Source organism: Dermochelys coriacea, chromosome 16, assembly GCF_009764565.3.
Source record: "Dermochelys coriacea isolate rDerCor1 chromosome 16, rDerCor1.pri.v4, whole genome shotgun sequence".
Taxonomy (NCBI): domain Eukaryota; kingdom Metazoa; phylum Chordata; order Testudines; family Dermochelyidae; genus Dermochelys; species Dermochelys coriacea.
The window spans coordinates 23,251,872-23,275,594 of NC_050083.1; the positions used below are offsets into that span (position 1 = coordinate 23,251,872).

At 45.9% G+C, this 23,723-nt stretch overlaps 1 long non-coding RNA gene across 1 annotated transcript; it reads left to right on the forward strand.

The window, feature by feature from the left end:
- The first annotated feature begins 3,230 nt into the window (after positions 1 to 3,230).
- LOC119844300 lies at positions 3,231 to 21,275 on the forward strand. Its single transcript, XR_005289217.2, has 4 exons — positions 3,231 to 3,340; positions 5,324 to 5,407; positions 6,643 to 6,793; positions 20,055 to 21,275. It is a non-coding gene; the product is annotated as an uncharacterized LOC119844300 (long non-coding RNA).
- Positions 21,276 to 23,723: the final 2,448 nt, after the last annotated feature.

The window sequence follows — 23,723 nt, forward strand, 5'->3', positions numbered from 1 at the left end:
ATTAATTTAGGCTTGAATAGAGACTGGGAATGGATGAGTCATTACACAAAGTAAAACTATTTCCCCATGGTATTTCTCCCCCCCACCCCACCCCCCACTGTTCCTCTGATATTCTTGTTAACTGCTGGAATTAGCCTACCTGCTTGTCACCATGGAAGGTTTTCCTCCTTTCCCCCCCCTGCTGTGGGTGATGGCTTATCTTAAGTGATCACTCTCCTTACAGTGTGTATGATAAACCCATTGTTTCATGTTCTCTGTGTGTGTGTATATAAATCTCTCCTCTGTTTTTTCCACCAAATGCATCCGATGAAGTGAGCTGTAGCTCACGAAAGCTTATGCTCTAATAAATTTGTTAGTCTCTAAGGTGCCACAAGTACTCCTTTTCTTTTTGCGAATACAGACTAACACGGCTGCTACTCTGAAACATCTAAAGCAGTGTTTCCCAATCTTGGGACACCACTTGTTAATGGCCAAACCTGCGGACGCGGCAGGTAAACAAACCGGCCTGGCCCGCTAGGGGCTTTCCCTGAACAAGGGGCGTCCCAAGTTTGGGAAACACGGATCTAAAGAAGAGGAAGAAGCTTCTGATAAAGGCCAGGCCTGGGAAGAGATGGTAACATTCAATTATCCTGTGCTGTCATGGCTCTCTACTGCTCTCTGGGCATGCGTCACCTTTTGCTGCTGTTGTATTGCCTCAAAAGCTCCCGCCACCACTTGATCGCTACAAGTTCTCTTTGTGTGCTGTGCATTCGCTCAGTCCTGTTCCCAAGCTAGTTGCCATGGGGAACTGGTGCAGACCCAGACTCCAGCTCTGTTGTAAATCTGATTAAATGATCAATCTCAAAGGATGAGTTTTACAGCCAGTCTGGACGGGGAGTGGCTGCCAGTTGCAGCTTGTTGGGCAAATGTGCACCTGGGGAGGACTTGGGAGGGAATTGCATCTTCACAGACACAGCCTCTCCTTGGAGAGGAGGGAAGGCCTTCTGTCATAGGCGCTGCAGGTTTCTCTGCATCATTAACTAAAATTAAGGTAGAAGGGCCTCTTGCCACCAGACATTGGGGTCCTATGTAGCCCCTGTGACATGGCCACCATCCCTCTCCAACACAACAGGCTTTCAAGATGAAAGGCTGGATATGAGCTTTTCCCCTGCTTTGTAAGGAGAAATCCTGACCCTTACTGCTCAGGGTTCCAAGCACATTTCATCCCTTTCCTGCTATGGTGGGATGGGATGTTTCCCTGGCTGGCACTGACAGGCTGTAGAGGGGACTGAATTCTCTTCAGCTGCACATCCCAGCTTCCCAGAAGCCAGTGACTACTGTCCAGGGAGAGGGATCTCCGCAGCATGAGGGGGCAGTCACAGGCAAGCAGTGGGAAAGATGCCATGGAGTCAGGGGACTCAGACTATGATAGAGAGGGAGCTGCATGGGACACCCCCGCCCATTAGGTCCTGCAAAGCCTAGAGCAATATCTCAGACAGCTCAACACCAACCAGGGGCTGAGCTCTGCTCCTTGTGATGCCCAGGCCTGGCACTGCTGACGCTCTTCCTGAAGCAGGGCACAGGGTGTTGGCTGTGTGTGGAAGCACCTCTGTGTGTTTCCTCTGGTCTGTAGTGATCTGATCTGGCTCTTGCATCCAAGCAGTGTGTGGTGGGGCGGGGGGGGGGGGAGGAGGGAGATCCTCCCACCCCTGTACTCCAGGAGGTCAGTTTTCCTCTTGGTGCTTCTTATAGAAGCTGCTGATGTTGTGACTTGATTTTTGCAAATCAGCTGAACTGCGGCAGGACTGCTAATATAAGTAACAATTTCCTCAGACGGAACCAGATGTGGCCTGCACTGGTGAGTGAGTGTCTGCATTCTAGAAACCTGCAGCTGCGAGTGTGCAAATGGGGCAACAGCCAGGGCTCTCGGGGCCCTGTAACAGCAGCTCCATTATCTGACACATTTGTAGCCAACTTTTAGCCTCTCCCTTCCCCACGGCTGTGACACATGCTGTTTTAATACCTCCAGCAAATTGGAATCAGTTTGGCTTTTTCAAAAGCCTTTCATACAAAGGGCTGACATTCTCTCTGCTTTATTCTGGTTCTTGTTTGGGTTGTTAAAAATTATACCCAGTGGACAGGAGCTGCCATGTTTGCAACTGCCTATGAGGCTGCTCTGCAATTCTAGCAACTTCTTTTGGGAGGGTTGTTTTGAAACCGTACTGAGACTTTCAAATAGATCTAGAAATGCACCAGTGGTCAATAGCTATCTGAAGAACATCAACACAATTGGAAGCCTCCATCAACACAATTAGGACAAGGACTCCAGCTACTCAGTGTGAATCAAGGTCTCCAGCTGTAGTTTCTACTAGCTTAATTCTTTTTGCACTTAGCTTTTGGAATGTGTATGTTTATTCTTCTTCTGCTTCTTCCCCTTTTACTGTAAATGCCTCTGTGTGTCACTCTAAAGCACAGATTTTTTATAAAGTTGAATAAAGACAGCACTGATGTCAGGGCATCTACCTGTGGAGAGGAATGTGGGCAGTAAGGATTCAGAATGCATCTTCCCCAGACAGGCACTTGCTCTGCTCATGTTACTAGCTCAGGATGGAAGTGGGAGGTGAAAGTTGCTGATGAATCAAAGAGGGCGAATTCGCCCTGTCTTATTTCCAGCCTGCTGAATATGTGAGTCTTTGCAGAGCTGGTAAAAAGGTTATTGCGTGGAGGAGAGGACTTGACTTAGCAGTGTGACTAACACCTAGAAGCGTGTGTGCGCGCACACACACACGTATGTACTGTGACAGACCCAAACCAACTGGGTGCAGGAGTCTGGTCCTTTTTGAGCACCAGGACGTGGGCAGGCACTAGCTTGCCCACTTCTAAAAGCTCCTCCCCCAGCCTAGGGAGGAACTACTGAACCCAGAACCCAAACAAGTTCGGGGGAAAACAAAGGCAATAACGGGAACAGGCATGAGGGTAAAAGGGACAAAACTAAGGAACCAGAAGGGGACACTGAGCAGATAACCCCGGACAGCGTCCATTGCTCATGATAGAAGGCAAAAATACTGGCCACTGGATGAATAGTTTTCTGTTCCCAGAGAGACTAGAGCAGGAACTGCCCTAGAGCAATCAGGAACCTGCTAGAATCAGTTAAGACAGGCAAGCTAATTAAGACACCTGGAGCCAATTAAGAACTTACTAGAATCAATTATGGCAGGCAGGCTAATCAGGACACCTCTTTTAAGAAGGACCTGGCATCTGTTAGTGGAGGGTGTGCAAGGAGCAGGGAGTGAGAAGGTATACTGGTGGTGGTGGTCTGATGAGTACAAGCATGATCAAGCTTCAGGAGGAAGATCCTGTGGTGAGGATAAAGAAGGTGCTGGGGGAAGGACATGGGGAAATAGCCCAGGGAGGTGTAGCTGTCATGCTGCTGATACAGGAGACATTGTAGACGGCTGCTATCCTGGAACCCGGTGCAGAGGGTGAGTCTGGGTTCCCCCCAACTCTCTATTTGATACAGGAGGAATTGACCTGGTCTGTGAGACATACCAGAGGGGAAGATCTAATTTGGAAAGGGATCTGGCCTGTCCCTGACCCACTAGGTGGGACAATAGAGACTGCAGTTTGTTCTCCATTTCTCCCATGCTAGCCAGTGATGAGGTTAGCTGAGTGAATGGCAGGTTTGAGCCTCTAGCAAAGTAGACAAACTGTGGGCTGCTGTGAAAATCTGAGGTGAGCAAATCTGCCAGAAAGTGCAGGATCCACCAAGGGAGAGGAGGAACTCTGTCACAGTACGTACGTACATGTACACACAATCAATTAATTGCACCCCAAACCCTACCCATCATGTTCCAAGATAAATAGTCTATTAGGATTTGTCTACACAGGGAGTTATTCCAGAAGAGCTATTTCTGATTGATTAATTCCCTGAGTGGATGCTCTTATTCTAGAATAAGAGTGCCTTATTCTGAATTAGTTTAATCCGCTTTGGCCGTGAATTAAGATAATGTGGAATAAGGCACTCTTATTCTGGAATAAGAGTTTCCGTGCAGGGAGTTAATCAGGAATAGGTATTCTGCTTTAAATCCACAACCTACCTTAATCCAAACTAGTTTCTCAGTGTAGACAAGCCCAGAATTTCTCAGTTATACACTGGTGTATCTCCACTGGCATCAAAGGAGTGGCTCCTCATTCATAGGCTGGTGTCAGCAAGTAGCAAGCCAGGCCCACTGTAGTCATTGTCAGAGCAGTTGTGGTCAGACAGACCTAGCAGGGAATTAATAAAAGATATGACAACAGTTATGTGAACTCCCTCATGACATGTATTGACAACTGTCTTTACAAGAATTTGAAAAGTGTGTGTGAAAGGATAAGCAGTATTTAGGCAGACAGGTGAAAATATGAAAAGGTGAAGTTGGGCAAAAGATCAGGAAAGCAGAATGATGTGTTAGACCTTAAATCGTCTCCCAAGGGAGTTCGTGGAAGCCCAAGTATTTGGGACATACAACACTGGACTGGCCAAATCAATGGTGACATTGCTGAGTGAATAATCTCTGTGGCTGATCTAGCTTCTGTGTCTATCCTGGGAGTAGGTTGGCATGTCGTAGAGTGCTTTGCCATTCTAGTCCATTCTGTGAAGAGCTATTCAGATTTTTTCATTCTATATATTGAACACACACATTCAAAATTCAGGCTGTTCTGCTCTTTTGTGATTGGTCAGATGAGTCACAAGCTATTATGTCCCGAGATTGGATGAGCCTGTAAGCAATTTTGGTATAAAGACCCACATGTGTAAATTAAAAATTGAGTTTGTGGTGATACTGACTCCTGTGACTTTGAAATTTGCTTTTCTTGACGATTCCCCCCCCCCCGCATAATACTTAAATACTCATATGTGCACAGAAAATCAGCGCAATAGGAACATAGCATAGCATGTCCCTCGCAGACCTATTGGGGAAGTCAAAGGGAATTGTTTGCATTACTCTAAATGGTGAATATATAGTGGGGTGCAGTCCTGGACTGGCCTCTGGGGGCTAGAGTGGATGGGACCATTTCAGTGTCCAAAGTTCCATTATGAAGTTGTCTGTCATAATGTAAGCACAGTGCCCACATACTTCTGAGTGTTCAAGGTGTGCAAACATCCTCTCCCTGGAATGCACCATCCAGGCCAGATGCACAAAGTGACCAGGGACCTGTTCTCAAACTTCTTCACTGTGAAGAACATGTGCTCACAGCAGTCCCAGTTGCCATATAACTGTACTTCTTTGTCTCCCTATCTACCAAACACTCCTGCTGACCCTTCATGTTGCTGATTCTGGTGATGGTGAACATTCTGTCCCTGAAGGAATGCAGCCTCATTTCATTAGAGGAACGAACAGTTGGCTTTCTGCGTGGCTAATTCTCGCATTTGCTGATCCCCTGGGATAAGGTAGAGGACCTGAGGCTAACATGGGATGATTTGCCTGGTTTATGCACTTTATTTGTACTCTGCCCTGGGGCATCAGCAGGTCCCCTGCATTTCAATCCGTTTGACCATACTAGTGAAGAGGAGAAAATGAACTGAGTCCACAACGAGCAGCAAAAAAACAATCCAGTGGTTGCTTAAAGTATTTACTTTAAGCAAACATAAATTATTTGGTTGCAGTCCCATAGTAACTTGCTTTGGTTTGATGTGCGAGAAGACAAGAGTGAAAAGAAATACCCGAGCATTATAATGAGCTAGTTTTAAAGAAAAGTAAATTGTTAAATGCAACACCAGGAATATGTCTTGACTCTTCAGATGTCAGTCTGGGGTATTTAATCTGGTCTCATCCCTGACAATAGCAAATTAATTTTAAAACCTGGAATCCTGAGTGGTGAGCAGGTTCAACAGTTTTACTTTACCACCCATCCCGAGTGAAGAACCAATAGACAAATAATAATAGTTATTTTCTTCAAGGTATATCAGTGATCCTGGTGACACTGTATAGTTTTAAAAGATTAGTCTGAACTGAAAATCAAAGAAAAATAAAATATTGTAGGGCCCCAGGTTAGCACAGCATTTAAATTCAAGTCAATGGATCCAGAACAGAGGTGGGCAAACTGTGGCCCGTGGGACTGTCTTGCCTGGCCCTGGAGCTCCTGGCTTGGGATGCTGGCCTCCCGATCGCTCCCCTGCTGTCCCCATCCCTTCCCCCCCACAGTTAGTCCGCTGCGTGGGCAGCGCAGCTGGCTCCTGCCGGGCCGTGGGGCTGCAAGCTCCTGCTGCTCTGAGCAGCATGGTGGTGTGGTGGTGGTGTGGGTTGGATAAGGGGCAGGAGGTCCCGGGCGGCTGTCAGAGGACAGGGAGCAGGGGAGGTTGGATAGGGGGTGGGGTCCTGGGGGGGTGGTTTCAGAGGGTCCTGGGAGGGGGCGGTCAGGGGACAAGGAGCAGGGGGGTTGGATGGGTCGGAGGTTCTGAGAGGGGCAGTCAGGAGGAGGGAAGTGGGAGAGGGAGCGGGGGCCAGGCTGTCTGGGAAGGCACAGCCTTCCCTATCTAGCCCTCCATACAGTTTAGCACCCCGATGTGGCCAGAAAGTTTGCCCACCCCGGTCTAGAACATGTGCTTAAAGTTAAGACCAGACTGAAGTGATTTACTGAAAAGGGATGGTTTGCTGAGTTTGGGCCTTTGTTTTCTTTGAACAGGAACAGGTAACTCTGGTTTCTGGGCCTCCTCTCGCTCATTTTCCATTTAACAGCAGCACAGAATCATGGGGAGGACTATGGAGATGGTATGCGTCCTCCCTGAGTCCATCCCTAGACAGCCCAAATGGTTCATCTGCAGGGTCCTCAGGAGGTACAGAGAATTTTGTTCTGATACTAACAGTTATATTTTGCTTTTATCTCATGGTCTTAAAGCATTTTAGTACACACATTAGTCTAGAAATCTGGCTGAAAATTTTGCCACTTCGCCAGAAGTAGTTTTTCACACAGCATTTTAGTATTTTCACTTCCAGTCTTGGCTGAAATCGGAAAGAGCAAGGGTGAAAAGAATTTTTTATTTTTTTTAAGGCAAAAAAATAAAAAGCTGTTAACTCTTTGTAACTCTGCATAGATTTTGGGCTGAGTTGGAGCTAACATTCAGGTCATTCTCACTTCTCCAGACCAGTTCTTCCTTTCCATAAATTGAAACTGTAACCAGCAGGCTCAAACCTCTAAACCCTGGACATGTCAGTTCAGTTTTCAGGTTTAAACAAGGTGGGTTCTTGAGTTCTCTCTCAGACTTGTCAAGGAAGACCTTTAATACAAAAAGTTATTAGAAAATCTTTTCTTTAAGTGACTCTCTGGAATCAGATTCCTAGCTTTCCCTGATGTTTCTTCTCAGGCTCTGTAGTCCATTGCTAAACTACAAATAAACAAAATAAAATAAAAATAACGAGCTTGTTATAATCTCCAGTGACAATCCTATGTCCTTCCCCTGCAGCTGTACAGGGCAAGGCTTTCTTTGTACTGTTCTCGTAGTTAGCTCTCTTTATCCCTTGGATGACCTATTTCAAATGCTATATTATTTTTATTTTAGTGACTGGCCTGGAAATTGAATAGTTGTAAATTGAATCCAACTAGATATTTGTACAGTTTTTCTTATAAGCAGATAAGACTTCAAGGGGAACATTACAGTGAACTGCACACTTTCAAAGTAATATTTTCAGCTGTAACTATCCTAAGGGCCAGATCCTCATCTGGTGTAAATCAGTGTGACACCATTGGCCTCAAGGGTCTTACGCTGTCTTACTCATTCTGAGGATCTGACCCTGAAAATTGAACTTTTTCCCAGTCTCCCATGCATCAAACACAGGCAAAGCAAAGCAAATTCTGTGTGGAGGGATTCAGCAGTGCGTCTATCCCAACCGCTATGCTTTGAAGGAGATTGACAAAGACTTCTCAGCCACCCTGAGTGAGGTTGGAATCTTCTCCTCATCACTGCAACTGGCCCAAAGCACTCCCTGGGCAAACTCCCTCCCCCTCAGGAACTGTCACGCAGGCCTCAGATTTCATTCATCACTAATACAGAGACTAGTCCCCACTGCACCACTTTACACGCTCTAAGAGTCCAACACGACCTCAGTCGTAAGTCTGGGAAACCACACTGATACCAGTAGGGTTACTTGGTATTCATGCTATTGCAGCTGAGATCTGGCTCTGACAAACTGAGTCTGATGTTAGTAAGTGTTACCGTCCCCTTTTTCGATGGGAAAGCTCAGGCAGAGAGGGGAGGGGACTTGCCCAGAGGGAGCTAGTGGCAGATGCTGAACTGGAGCTCCTGGTTCCTTCTGCACTCAGCCCACTTGTCTCACTCAGAGATGAGTGCAGAGTTCACTTTTTCCACCATTGTACATTTTTGCATACAACTGCCCTGCTGGGTTCCGACTTGTAGCATAAGGGTCAATGCATCACAACGAGAGGTGCTCTCAAGGGATTTCTGACTTTATTAGAAGTAGACGAGGTGGGCAAGAAAATATCTTTTATTGAGCCAACTTCTGTTCGTGAATGAGACAAGCTTTTGAGCAGGTCTGAAGAAGGTAACTGGAGCATCCAAGGTGGGACAGATAGTTAACTATAACGGGGTCACGAGTTCTCTAGAAGATCACTTTAAATGAAACAGGCAATTAAAGGTTAATAGGCAGGATAGTATGTCACAAATTGTTGTAATGGACCACAAAAGCAATGTCTGTTAAATCCCTGATTTTTAGAGTCCATCGGAGTTATGAATTTAGGGGCCAACACTCGTATTTTGAAGGTGTTGTATAGGTTTCCTTGGAGAACGAGGTCGGAGAGGTGAGATATGGAGTGGTTGCTTCATGAAAAGCGTTTGCCCACAGGTGACATGGTGTTTTTTGTCTTTTATCATTTTTCTGTTTGAGTTCATTCAAGAGCATGGTGACTGTCTGATTTCACCCACATAGCAGCTGTTGGGGCATGTGATGCACTGGATGAAATACACCACATGCTATGATAGGCATACATAGGACCCATAGATCTTGAAAGGTGTGTTTGCGGGGGGGGGTATTGAATACTGTAGCAGTGGGGCTATGTCTGCAGGTTTAGTGCCACTTTGAGTAGATGTGTCCTAGGTTGTGTGGAGCTTGCTTCTGATGATTAGAAGTAGGAAGGCTTGGTAATCCCAGAGTAATCTTTCAGAGTGTAGCCGTGTTAGTCTGTATCAGCAAAAACGAGGAGTCCTTGTGGCACCTTAGAGACTAACAAATTTATTTGGGCATAAGCTTTCATGGGCTAGAGCCCACTTGTTCTCCTGAGATCTCCTGCATAGTTCTGCAGATCTAGGAGGTTCAGATAGTTTGGGTTAAGATCTGTACTTCTCCTGAACCTTTGGGAATTCGCCCATCACTGGTTTAGAGGAAAATACCAAATGTTCCCCTTCCTCTGGCAAGTTTCCCCTTTCCTGGCTCTTCCAATCTGATGGCAAGTTTTCTGGGATTTTTTTTAATGATAAAATCGCAGTGCTCCCTGTTTAAAAAGATTAAACACTGAGCATGCATAATAGGGCAGTGTTAGACTGGGGATTCCAGAGCATCCCACGGACAAGGGACTGAGTAGCTGTAGCATAAACTGTTATTGGCAAGGCTCTTCTACTAATTCGTAGCTCTATATGCAACCAATCTAATAGATACTGTAGGCCTCCTTCTCATCTCGGCCTGCTGCAGATTTAGCAGTGCATTGTTACCTTTCCAATATGGGGACCTGGTGGGTGCACTGCAAAAGACTTTAAGAGGTGCCACTGTATTCCAGGCTGGATTCCTAAATGCCAGCAACAAAGCAAAGGGAGAAAAATTCACCCCAGAGCCCAGGTTGAATATCAGGTTGAAGGCACACAGCAAACGTGGTTCCAATTTGACAAGTTTAGTGAGTGATTAATTAGCCAGGAGAAACAGGGTGACACACATGAATATTAGCCCTCTAGAGAGGAAATTCTGAGAATCAAATCCACCTCTGTAAACAGAAATATCTCTATTACTGAGGGAGACAAGAAGGGAGCAGTGAAGCTCCTTGACTTCCCCAGACAGCCTCTAATGATATTTTCTGCAGTTTGCATCAATCCAGATTAGGTTTTGTGCTGACATGGACAGATTTTAACTAGGCTCTCATCCAATGGAGTTGCATGATGGCCTATTCCCTGCTTGTTCAGCTCCCGAGCTGGGCAGCATGCCTGCCACAGAATATCTGAAAATCTCTTTGATCCGCTAACCCTGCTCTTCCTGATTGCTCTGCCAAATGAGGGTTTCTTTTCACTGTGATGAGGAGTGCGGCCATGATGAGGGTAGGCCATGTGCAGGGGGAAGTGTTTTGGGTTTGTTACTTGAGTTATTCCAGGCATCAGTTTGTGGAGAAAGTGAACCAGCTCAGAGAAAGTTGCTCCCATTTAGGAGCAGGACAGGATATTAAAAAGACTCTCCAGGTTTGGGCAATTTTATTAAATGATGTTTGTGCAGGTAGAAAGTGCCAGAGGGAAGCCCTGAAGAGTGAAATCCCTGATTGATGCAAAGAGCAGGGACTAAGAGGTAGGGGGGGAGTTCAGCCCCACTCATTCCTTCGCTTCTCTGTGGAGATCATTGGAAAATGTCATTTAATGCTAGCTGTGGGGGATGGGATGTGGGCATCTGTCTGCTAGGCCTCTGATCCTGCAATTAGCTGCACATGGGTGCACTAACAGTTGCAGGTTCAAGGTCTATAACCAAGGCTGCAACCCCAGCTCATTTCCAACAGACCTGGAAATACAGCTGAGATGGGATGACCTTTGGCCATGATTGCCCAAGGCTGTATTTGAATTCACAAACTAGAAGTGGAAGAATCCACATCCCATCAATGTCTGGGACTCTTGGAAGTACTCCAGGATTAAAATGTTTCCAGAATAATGTGCACCCAAAAGGAATTTCAATTTACCCGGAGAGCTTTTTTTTTTTTTTTTTTTTTTTTTTAAATTTTTTTTGCATTGATCACATCAGCGTCGCCTTCCTCTGCTGGTTTGAATTCTCTTGACTAGTTAAAAAAAAAATCTAAAGTTGACTGAGAGGTTCATTAGTTTCAACATTCACAGATTTAATAAATAAACATGCTGCAAATCAACCCTCCAAACAGGTTCCGAGTCTACCTGCCTCTCCATTCCTACCTGGACTTTCAATAGAAAATCTGTAACATCCTGCATATTGTCCTCTCTGTGGTTGGGACAACTGAAGAGAAGAGTTTACTGAAAAATTCCTCCTAGCTTTTACCCAAGATCCACATACTGCATGCACACAAACCTGCACAGATGTCATTCAGAAATTATATGAAAATGAAAAGCTGCAGTGGTACTCTACAATGCATGTAATTAACCTAGTTTGATTTGGGAGGAATAGCCCAGCCTTTTGTGTTTAAGAGTGATTCAGTGTTGCCCATTGACATTAACAAATACCTCTTCGCTAAAGAGCAAACTCACCCAGTGCATTGGAGTATCTGGTTTTCTGGAGCAGCACCAGGGGGCAGAAAGCCAGTTGCTGCCAAGAGCAAACTTGTTTGAGTAGCTCTGAGTCATCCTGTGGCACCTTAGAGATTAACAAATTTATTTGAGCATAAGCTTTCGTGAGCTACAGCTCACTTCATCGGGTGCATCCGATGAAGTGAGCTGTAGCTCACGAAAGCTTATGCTCAAATAAATTTTAGTCTAAGGTGCCACAAGTACTCATTTTCTTTTTTGCGAATACAGACTAACATGGCTGCTACTCTGAAATCTGAGTCATCCTGAAGGGGTGAATATTAAGGGTGAGATTTTTAAAGCTGCTTTGGGTGTCCAATTCCTTTAAGCAGCTTTGGAAATCTTTGCCTCGGTGTCTAATGAATGATGAGTAAGATCTAACCTGAGCAGGCTTTTGCTGCTATCAGCACGAGTTTCATTTTTATTACATTTGGACTTGCTTCTGCAACCCCTACCCACGCTACCTAGTCTCATGGGCCTCAGTGGTGCCCTTTATATAAGGAAGCATTTCAAAATCCATTCCTAAGTGTGGCTTGGTAAAAAGTGAATAATGATCCAAGGGCAAATATGAGAAGGAGTAACATGATCAAAGATGTCATGTGTCAGTCATGGTTTCCAGTGTCTTTAGTGAATGGCAAGGCAGGGTAATTGATTTTTCCAAGCTGTGATTGGCTAAAACCCTTCTCCCAGCCTACATGGGTCTACACAGTAGTGAAAAGATGCTTAGTAATTATGATCCCTATGATGTACACTCTGATGGGTGAAGCCTGATACTTGTTGAGAAGGCTCCAGCTTTTGAAGGATTCCAGGTTTGATTGTCATTCCAGACAAGTGTACCCTGACAGTCTTCCCTTTTTACAATAAATCAGAAGCAAAATGAATAAATTAGGTATTGAAGTTCCTTGTGGGCTTCATTGATGCAATTGCAGGTGGAAAAGACAGGTAACATAACCAGAGGGAATTGGTGTCAAACCTGCTCCTGATAGTCCCAGCTTATGTCACCAATCAGCTGGTGAAATAGAGATTTCTTATGTATATTTAGTAAATCAACATGACAATGTCATATACAATCAGAGTTAATTAGGCAAACCCTCTTGCTGTGTGTACTGTACCTTATGCCTTAAAGGTAAAGAGGCTTCAGTCATTACGCTGCTTTGTAAATGCCAGTGGAAGATAGCTGGTTGCAGCCCCATGGCGAAAGGCACGCAAGCCAACTTCCAGTGTCTGTGGCTCAGATGAAAGCTGGGGAAAGTTCTTGGGGTGTTCACTCATTGATAGTGAGGAGAATCATGGTAGAAAATACTTTACCTGGAGTTTCAGAGTAGCAGCCGTGTTAGTCTGTATTCGCAAAAAGAAAAGGAGTACTTGTGGCACCTTAGAGACTAACAAATTTATTAGATGAAGTGAGCTGTAGCTCACGAAAGCTTATGGTCTAATAAATTTGTTAGTCTCTAAGGTGCCACAAGTACTCCTTTTCTTTTTACCTGGAGTGCAGACCACCCCTTCATCCCCTTCTCCCTGTGCATGTTAATTGGGGTATAGATCTCAGACACACACACCCTCCCACTGCACTGAGGTATAGATCTCATGCACACATGCACTCTCTCCCCTCTCACTTTAACTGGGATCTGCCTCTCCTTACCCTGGAGCAGCTCCCAGGGCACAATATTGTCTGTAAGAAAGCACTGTCATTTCCCCTTAGCTTTTTGCTTTCTGTCAGGGACGATGGGTTGCTGCAGCCTGAAGTCTATTGTGGATGAGACACAAGGACCGATGTGGATTCCCTGATTTAAAAAATTGACTGTTATCTGCAGTAATTGCCTCATACACTCGGAGATGCTTGCCTAAAATTCTAATACTAAGTGCCTGAGATTAAGGGCCAGACTGAGACCAACACTTATCAGGGTGTGGTGAAGCATAGAAGGAGGCCCTAAACCACACTCCATGTGCACCTGATGTGTGGAGCAGCCACCATCCTTGCATGCCTCTGTGCACCCCCCAGCTGTGCTCCTCACTGCAGAGGACATGGAGAGGAGACAGCCCTGCTTCCTCCCCACTATACCAATGTGCAGGACCAGTGAGGTGCAAATGGGGTAGCATCCATTGGAAGGGTGCAGCCTATGAGCCCGGCCTGTGCAATGGGCTGCTTGGGGAAGGATCATGCCTCCCGAAGTCCTATGCTTCCCCCAAGCTGCCTCTGGGGTAGTGCAGCTTCACATCACCACCACCACAACACAGGCATAGGTTTGGCCTGTAGTGTTGGGGACTGTAGCTGTGGGATCCTGCAGTAATTTTATACAACAGTGGATAGTAATTGCTGGAAGCCGCCTATTCCTAGTGATCAGGGCTCTCTCATTTTTTGGCACGTGTGTGTGTATTTTGTTTCTCAGGTCACAGACAGAAGCTGAAATAACAATAATGCCTCTCGCTGATATAGCAATGCCCATCTGCCAAGTGCTTCACTGGGGCAAAACAGTTGATCAGCTGAAGACCCGTGTCATCCCCACTTCACGGGTAGAGGAAAGTGAGTCACAGAACAGTTAAGTGACTTGCCCAAAGTCACGTAGCAACTCAATGATAGAGTTGAGAATAGGACCCAGGAGTCCTGGATCCAGTTCCTTGGCTCTAATCATGAGCCTCTAATCCGCTATGACTCAATTGTCATCCACAGAGCAGACAGAGTCAGTAACAAAGGTGTATGTGGGTGTTGTTGTTTTTTTTTTTTTTAAACCATAATCCCACTTAACAGAGACATCCTATTGGGTCTCCAAGCAAGAGGAATTGAGACTTCAGATGCCAGAGTCTGAGGGCTCTGTCTTTGGGGGACAGGTCGTTTCGGGGCTGTTGGGTGATCTCAGTGCCAGACTGGTCATTGTGCCCTAAGGCAGCATGGATTAAACCTAAACGTGTATTTTTAAACTGAGCAGAGCTCAGGAGGCATAATATGCAGCCTGGCCCTGGAAAGAAAATCAGCCCCAAGTCCCAGGGAGGAGGATTAGTCTGGCCATGACAACAGCATCAGTGAATCTCTGAGGGGCACAGCCTGACAAGGCAGCTGAGGGCTGGGGCTGCCCTTCCCCTGGCAGCAATAGGGGCTATGAGGCTGCCAGCATTCAAATGTCTGACAAGCATCACACTGCAGCGTCTGTATTCCCAGCCCATGTGTCCCTGATCCCCAGCAGAGCCCAGTTAATACCTAATTAATAGGGCTCTTTCTAATGAACTAAGCCCTATCTGCCAACCACCCTGTCCTTTAATCTTTCTCCTCCTCTGAGTGAAAAAGCTTGGCAGGTGTCACTCTGGTTCCTGCGCCACATGGCAGCACTGGCACATAGCAGGTCTGTTCTGCCTGTACTGACCAAGGTCATTAATGGGGGCTGGAACAATTTTTATAGTCGGTGGGGGGGAGGCTGAGAGACATTGAACCAAACTGTAAAGCCTATATATAATGGAAACCACTTTAAGTCAGGAGGTGCTACAGCACCTCCACCTTGCACCGCTAGTTCCAGCACCTATGGTCATTAACTCTCCTTGGCCTTATTCCCTCCTACTGCTTTTACACCAGTGCAATTACATGGAGTTAAATGGCCTGGCTTCTGATTTACAGCAGGATGAGGGCAGCATCTCTTCAAACCCGCCTGGAAACAGTCCCAGAAATCCCCACTCTGGGCATTAGGTATGAGAAGCTGAAAGCATCATTTTAAGCTGACTTCCCCCCCACCCCCGGAGAGTATTACTGGCCGTTCTGTGTACTCTAATGTGTTGTGTTTTCTCTGCGGGGTCTGAATAATGTGATGCAAGAACAGCCTGCCCTTCCTACCACTGAGACTAGAAATTTCTTGGGTTGCGCCTGACGAGCAGTATAACTGCTGTGAGATTCCAGGCTGGAAGGAGCCCATATTGCCCATGGCATGCCTGCCTATACCCTCCCAGCACTCCTCACATGGAGACAGGAGCTCAAGCATCTTTATACAAAGAAAATCCCAATTTCTTCCTGCCGTTCTGGGAGCCTGCTGTTTCTGTGCTCAGGACAGCCCAGCCTACTCCATGAAGTTGGCCTCCCACCCAGATGTTGCTTGCCAGCTGCCTTGCATCACAGCAAATCAGTTTTAATGCAGAGGCTCATCTAGGACAAAGCTGGAACTCACAAACCAAGGAAGAGGCCTAGATGAAGTGTTTGCAGGAGCACTTCACAATTTTTTGTAAGACAGCCAGCCAGATCCTTTCCGACACCCACAAGCCCCATCTCCCCTCCATAGAAGTGCTGCTGGAGCCTGAGCCCTGGGCATTGTGTACACCAATGCCAAGACCTCAGCATCACCCATTTTCTGCAATGGAAATTGCTCTGTGTCCCAGAAGTGAGTGGTTTTCTTTAGCTGCAGAGCTCCACTAATGAGGAATTCGTGCTGTACTGTCCCTGTGGCTCCCACTCCATAATCTCTGCTCCCCATATTGAACCCTGCCCCCCCAGCCTCCCATTAGGAAAGAACTCAGGATGTGTCCCTCAAATGACTTGGGTTCTAGGCTGGCACAATGCAATCCCTGCTGCTCCTCCTTAGATATCCGCTGGGGACCCCTGGACTTGCCCTTCGCCTCCACATGCAGTGACACTAGTTAAAAGCCAATCCTGTTTGTATTAATCATACTCAGTTAAATGCAAGATTTACAATCAGTTCAACATGTCTATAGTTGGGTTTGCCACCTGTACTTTCATGGAAGCTAGGAGGGGTGACCCTGCTGAGGTAGTATGATGTACATGTGCCACTCTGGGCTTCCATCCTGTGGAGCCTCTGTCTATCTGGAGGGGGATGATTGAGAGGGCCAGATCTCTGGTTTTAACTGCCTAGGCCCTAGGTTACTGTAAATACAGCTGAAGTGCTGACTTCAACCCTTTATTCTTATCTACAAGATAAACTGAGTTGCAGGCCATTCTGTTTGTGGGCCTTTTGAATGAATTTCTTCTTTCTCTCTTTGCTGTAGAGGATGGGGGAAGCCCCAAACCTGAGCCATTCTTTTTAGTGGCCAGTCTGAGGAATTGTCCCAAACTGACATCTCCGTAGAGGAGGTTTTGGAAAAATTGATGATAAAGTGGAATGTGAGGTCACCAGGACAAGATGGTATTCACCCAAGAGTTCTGAAGGAATTTGTATATGAAACTGCAGAACTACTAACTGTAGTATGTAACCTATTGCTTATATCAGGGTATCTATACCAGATGACTGCAGTGTAGCTAACGTGTAAACCTATTTTTAAAAAATGGCTCTGGAGGTGATCCTGGCAATTAAAGGCTGGTAAGAATATTAGGAACCATTAGGAAAGGGATAGATAATAACCAGAAAATATTATAATGCTGCTATACAAATTCATAGTATGCCCACCCCTTGAATACTGTGTGCAGTTATGCTCATCCCATCTCAAAATATATATATATATATAGCTTGGGACTGTTTCACTTAGAAAAGAGATGATTAGTGGGTAGATACGTTAGAGGTCTATAAAATCAGGAATGGTATGGGGGCAGTGTTGTTTACCCCTTCACATAACACAAGAACTCATGGTCACCTGATGAAATGAATAGGCAGCAGGTTTAAAGCAAACATAAGGAAGTACTTCTTCACACAATGCCCAGTCAGCCTGTGAAACTTATTGTCATAGGATGTTGTAAAGGCCAAAAGTATAACTGGGCTCAAAAAGAATAAGATAAGTTCACGGAGGATAGTCCATCAATGGCTATTAACCAAGGTCAGGGATGCAACCCCATGCACCAAGTGCCACTAAATCTCTACCCACCAGTAGTTGGGACTGGACAATAGGGAATGTCCCTCACTCAAAATTATCCTGTTCTGTTCATTCCCTCTGAAGCACCTGGCACTGGCCGCTGTCAGAGACAGGATGCTGGGCTGAATGGACTCTTGGTCTGACCCCGTGGGACCTTTCTTATGTTCTTCCCTCTTCATTGTTGTGCCACTGGCCCTGGAGCTTTGCACTCAGAGGTGGCTGAATGAACAGAATTTGCCGAACTCTTTGGGTGGGAAGTGCACTCATGTAAATGGCAGACTGTTTTAATTATTATGTTTCCACCCAAAGCCTGTCACCTACATAAGGCACCTAGGGTAGGTGTGTGGGCTAGGATCAACAAGGACAACACAATGCACATTAGAGACTAACAAATTTATTAGAGCATAAGCTTTCGTGAGCTACAGCTCACGAAAGCTTATGCTCTAATAAATTTGTTAGTCTCTAAGGTGCCACAAGTACTCCTTTTCTTTTTGCGAATACAGACTAACACGGCTGCTACTCTGAAACCTGTCACAATGCACATTGCAAATCATTGGGTGCACGTTCTTGGGCAGTATTCTGTTCCCAAGCATACAAATCCATACCCACCATTATAGATCTCTTGTGCATCCAACATGGAGTGTCTCTCACCCCTTGGCAATGGTTTGGCTGGCACAATGACCAGACAGCAGCAAGCTTGTGTGACCTGAATTATTTCTTTCATTGGAGCTCAATTCTGCAGACCCTGGATAGGCAAATCTCCAACTGGCTTGCAGGACTGAGGCCTGGGTATTTGGAATTTTCCTTTGGATTCCAGCCCTGGGAATTCCTGAGGAGGCCCGTTGGGGCAGGCAATCAGTGCAGAGAGCTTTAGGGAAGAGCAAACCTCCAGCTAACCTGATTTGTGCATGTGTGTCTGGATAGGCTTCTTTTTGGCTGCATATAGGATGTCTGTCTGTCTTCTCAGAGTTGGATATTTATTCTGAGTATTGTGCCAGTTGCAGACTCTCTTCCTTAGTGCCTGAGATGTCAAAATGAGAAACGGCCGGCTGAAATCTGAGTCACTGACTGGATTAGAAATTCCTATTATACACCATATCTCGTCCCCTCCTCAGGTTTTTCTCAATTAGCGAGAGGTCATGTATATGTAACGTGCCCAGCAGCCGTAGTTGCCAAAGGCTTCTGTAGAGATTGTAGCATATTGTGAGCACTATGGCATTTGGTTTCCAAGATCAGAGGTGCAGTAGGGAGACAGGGTTCAGAATGGGAGCAATTTGTTTGCTGCTTGCTGAGGTTTCCAACAGATGGCAGAAATTTCTCTTCTCCTTGTGGCCCACATGGCTGCAGGTAAAGATAGTTGCAGACCACGGGATGTGTGCTGGAGCCAATTGTAACCTGACCAACCTGGCCTGCCATTAAAATTTCTTGCTCTATCTTTGCAAGCCAGAGAATATTACTTCTCTGGGAGTGTCACTGTTTGGTGGATTTGGAACAATCTGAACAGGGGTTGCTCAAATCAATCCCTGTAACAGGATTCCTCTTTCCACTGTGCAAAATGAATACATTTGGGTTGTTTACTGATCTCTCTCACTGAACACAGCCCATGGAACACCCCTATAAAACTGATTAAATAAAATGACTCCACTTCACACTGTCACTGAAAGTCATTATCTAGTAAGAACAGTGCAGTTCCTTTATGAATGGTGAGTGCCCGGATACTGGAACTTAGGTTGGACCATTGGTCTATCATGATCTTGATATCCTCTCACCTCCAACTATGGCCGGTGCTTGATTCTTCAGAAGTAGATAGAGAAACAGAACCACAATGCACCTGGCCAGCTGTTCTATGGGATACAGGAGGAACCCCCACCACTCATTAATTTAAACTGGTCACCCCTACATCATAGCAGCTAAGAACTGAGAAAAAACATATTGGCATTAAAGCATTTATTTGGAAGCAATTGAAAAAGGAACCAGGCCAGCTAGAAAGTAGAGGTCAGAATATTAGCCCTGTTCCTCCTCCATAAAGTTAAATCTTAGCCCTTCAGAATCCTTCTGTTGTAGCTACTGTATTTCTATAGGTGGCCTTTGCTGGATGGTAGCATGTGACATAGTAGACAGAATACAGGACTGGGGGAGAGAGAGGAGAGCTTTTGAGTTCTAATCCTGGCTCTGACACTTACCCCTTTAGGACACATTTTCAAAACCTGCTTCTCATTTTGCTCCTGCAGTTCTGCACCCACAACCAGCCATAAATGCAAATGCTAGAGTCGAGGCACCTCGTGATACTTTCTTAGACTATAAAACTCATGTGAGCAGGGACTGCCTCTTCCTTTGTCGATGTGGTACCTTGCACACAGTAGCTGGTACCATCGCACTACTGCTTATTATTACAATCACCCCATCCCCAGGGCACATTGTGTTGGCAAAGAGCTAACCTGTCCCAGCTCCCACATCCCCAAAGCTTGTTTTACTCAGCTGGCTAAAATTCTTGTGTTTCCTTGGGAAGCATTAGGGGAATCAGGCAGGGGATGCTCCCAACTCAAAACATGGCTCCTGTATGAGAAAAAGAAAGATGTGAACAGGCACTTAGGTTGCATTCATTACCAGGTGGAAAAGGGGAACCAGACCCAAGATTTCTTTATATTTGAGGAGATGAGACAGAATCAAGGCTGGAATTGTCAGGCCCCAGGGGGCTCAAAGAGCTGGATATTTCAGGCCACTTTCTTCTGTTTATTAGAAGAACTCTGCACTCATGACAGGTGTTGGCTCGACATCCCTGGAGACTGAATCTTCTTTTTCTCTACAGAGCAGACGGAGCAGAGGCTGCAGCGGTCCAGGCTTCCCCACCATGACCGGTCAATCGGGGCATCATTTCAGAAAAACTGTGTGGGGCAAAGCTGTGTCAGCACATGGAACATTATACATAATTATATTACACTCTGCAAAATCAGGGAGGTGGCAAAAAGTGGACTGTCTAGAACCACAGAGTCTGTGGGGGAACCAAGTTCTGGGTGGGGGAAACTGCCCCCCCTTTCCCATAGCATGTGATGTGCATGCAGGCAATGTTCCTGAAACCAGAGGGGACCCATCTCGAGGGCTCAAAGGAGTGTCGAGTGCCATGGCCCATTCAGCCTCTGTGCTCTAGCTGCCAGCAAAGGGCCCAATGAAATCTCTTATCAGATAAGAGAGACTGTTATTTTAGTAATGTTTGTTCTGTAGAATTAGAAAATTAATTCAGATGCCTTTGCCCATTGTGGCAGGAATGAGGATTCTGACAGTCACATATACATTTGGATGCTTTGCACTCTTAATAATTTGGTCTCTGATGACAGCTCTTTGCCTTTTTCACAATTATAATTTGGATGTTGCTGACTTCCCCCTTAGCACTCAAACTGTTTAAGCAGCATTTCTGGGGATGCCAAGAGCTGCCAAGTGGATAATGCATAATGAGTGTCTGAGGAGGAGGATGAACATGTGTTATCCTGTGCAATAGATAATGCAGTACGATAATACTTCGCATTTCTGTATCTCCTTTCATCTGATGAACTCAGAGTGCTTTACAGGCACAAATTAAGCCTAACAACTCCCTGAAAGATAGTTAAACATTATTAACCCAACTTTACAGATTGGGAAATTAAGGCACAGAGATTAAAGGACTTGCCCACGTCACTGTCAGTGCTGAAAAAAGAACCTAGGAATCCCGCTGCCCTAACCACCATGTGCTCTAACCAGGAGATAGCTCGGCCTGCCCAGAGAGGAGAGGTACATTTTGAGGTTGAAAGAAGTATTCTATTGTAAATCACTGGGGGCTAGGTCTCTCTCTCTCTCTCTCTCTCTCTCTCTCTTTCGGCCGTTTTGTAGGAAATTTGCCTGCAAAGCGCTCTCTTGAAGATGCCATCTACATTAACAAAAGCCCCAGAAGACAATCGCCTCTGAGGTAATCACTCACCACTGCAGAATTCTGGTCACTGTTAAGCACCAGTGTGTTTGATCCCTGTGCCCCTTTTGCTCTGTCCCTACATGCAGCCCAGGGGTTTCTGCAATGTGACCTGCATCCGCCATCTGGCTAAGAGGAAGATGCAAGCCCTGTAGCCAGCGTGTGCCAGCATGCTCTGTCTTAACTCTGAGGTGCCAGGCAGGATCCTGGGGGATCCCTAAAGAGCAGTGTGTGGGATCCTGGGGGATTCCCTAGGGGTAAAGGTAGGCCGAACTGCCTGTGTCAAGCCTCACAATTGCTAACAGCATATAACTGAAGACCCAAGTGTGAAATATCTTCTTTGCAGACTTCGTTAGTAAGAGCAGGCAATCACAGAGCACAGGGAAGGGCCCCAGACCCCCACAGTGGTGATAGAGCTGGTAAGGTGCATTTGCTCAGAGTGTTTTAGAGCAGGAGGGAGGGGAGAGTCAATGACTCTAGCTCCAGCGCTGAGGAATTGGCAGGGAGCCAGGGGACTGGACTATTCTTCTCTTTTTTTTCTGTCTTAACTACAGATCTGCAGGTTGATTTTAGTACACACAGATCTGCCCTGCACCCCCATCATCAGGGGGATCTATTAGAGTTGATTGGGGGCGGCTGAGGGTTTTCTCTTTTGTCTTCTTCCCTTTGCTAGCTTCTTGGGAGGAAGGTGGGGAATCTCACTGCCCTAGTTTCCTCCCAAATGAGTGTCTCCAATGATGCTAATTAAGCTTCCCCTTCGACTTGGAAATGCGGACGGCCTGGGCATTGGTAAATTATCCCATACACCAGATGGGCTTTGCCCATCTCTCAAACCTCTAATTATTGTGTCCAGCCCCTGGAGAGGACAGACCCCCTGTGGAGTGAAACTGAGCAAGAGCTATCAGGAGCTCTAGCCCATTTCTGGGTAGCAGCCCTGAAACATGGCTGCTGCTACTCAAAACAGGGAGCTGGCACGTGGCCCGAGCCCACGCAGTGCTCAAGAAAACCAAACACAGCTTGGATGTTGGGCACAAAGGGGGCCACACTCTCTGCTCTCCCACCAATGCAGCCAAGCAGATGGGTTCTGCTCAGTTCCCAAGCTCCCTGTATTCCATGCATGCTGGTGTCCTCTCTCTCTCTCATTCTTATTAATTGACATCAGAAATGCAGAATCATTGTACTGAGAGAGTCATTCACACTAATGAACTCAGTCCTGTAGAGTGTTGTCTTCTCTGCCAGAATAAGTGTTTGTCTCTCTTGTTTTGGGTCTTTGTCACACAGTGTGTTCTGTGTTTGTGGCTTGACAGCTGTGCAGCTAAGGCCCAGAGAATGGTTATGCAGTCAGGGCCAGTTTCACAGTTGCTCTGCCCAGTTGTGTCGTTCACAACAGTACAAAGTCAGTGCAGAGCATTTTACCCACTTAAAATGGCAGCATTTTACACTTGTTCCGCATTGATGCAAATGATTGCAGAGACGCAGGGCAGCATTGAATCAGACCCCTGTTATCAAACGTCAGGACTACACTTACAAATATTGCCAGCATAACTATATCCATTAGTGGGTGATTTTTTTATGACATAGCTGTGTCAGCAAAAGTCCTGGTGTAGGCACAGTTATACTGGCAAAAATCTCCAACTGTGTCTATGCTAGGACAGTTTTGCTGGTATTGCCATGCTGGCAAAGCTTTAAAGTGTAGACAAGGCTTAAGAGTGGGCTTCTGTCAGAGCTTTGCTAACTGCATCAAAGTGATGTAAAGTGATGGATGCAATGACAGTCAGCATGGATTTGTCAAAAAATTGTCAAGCCAACCTGATAGCTTTCTTTGACAGGGTAACAAGCCGTGTAGATGGGGGGTTGGGGGGTGGGAGTGGTAGACATGGTATATCTTGACTTTAGTAAGGCTTTTGATACTGTCTCACATGACCTTCTCATAAACAAACTAGGGAAATGCAACTTAGATGGAACTACTATAAGGTGAGTGCAAAACTGGTTAGAAAACCATTCCCAGAGAGTAGTTATCAATGGTTCACAGCCATGCTGGAAGGGCATAATGAGTGGGGTCCCCCAGGGATCATTTCTGGGTCTGGTTCTGTTAAATGTCTTCATCAGTGATTTAGATAATGGCATAGAGAGTGCACTTATAAAGTTTGCAGACGATACCAAGCTGAGAGGGGTTGCAAGTCCTTTGGAGGATAGGATTAAAATTCAAAATGATCTAGACAAATTGGAGAAATGGTCTGTAGTAAATCAGATGAAATTCAATAAGGACAAATGCAAAGTACTCCACTTAGGAAGGAACAATCAGTTGCACACATACAAAATGGGCATTGACTCCCTAGGAAGAAGTACTGCGGAAAGGGACCTTGGGGTCATAGTGGACCACAAGCTAAATATGAGTCAACAGTGTAACACTGTTGCAAAAAAAGCAAACATCATTCTGGGATGTATTAGCAGGAGTCTTTTAAGCAAGACACAAGAAGTAATTCTTCTGCTCTACTCCGCACTGATTAGGCCTCAACAGCAGTACGGACCAGTTCT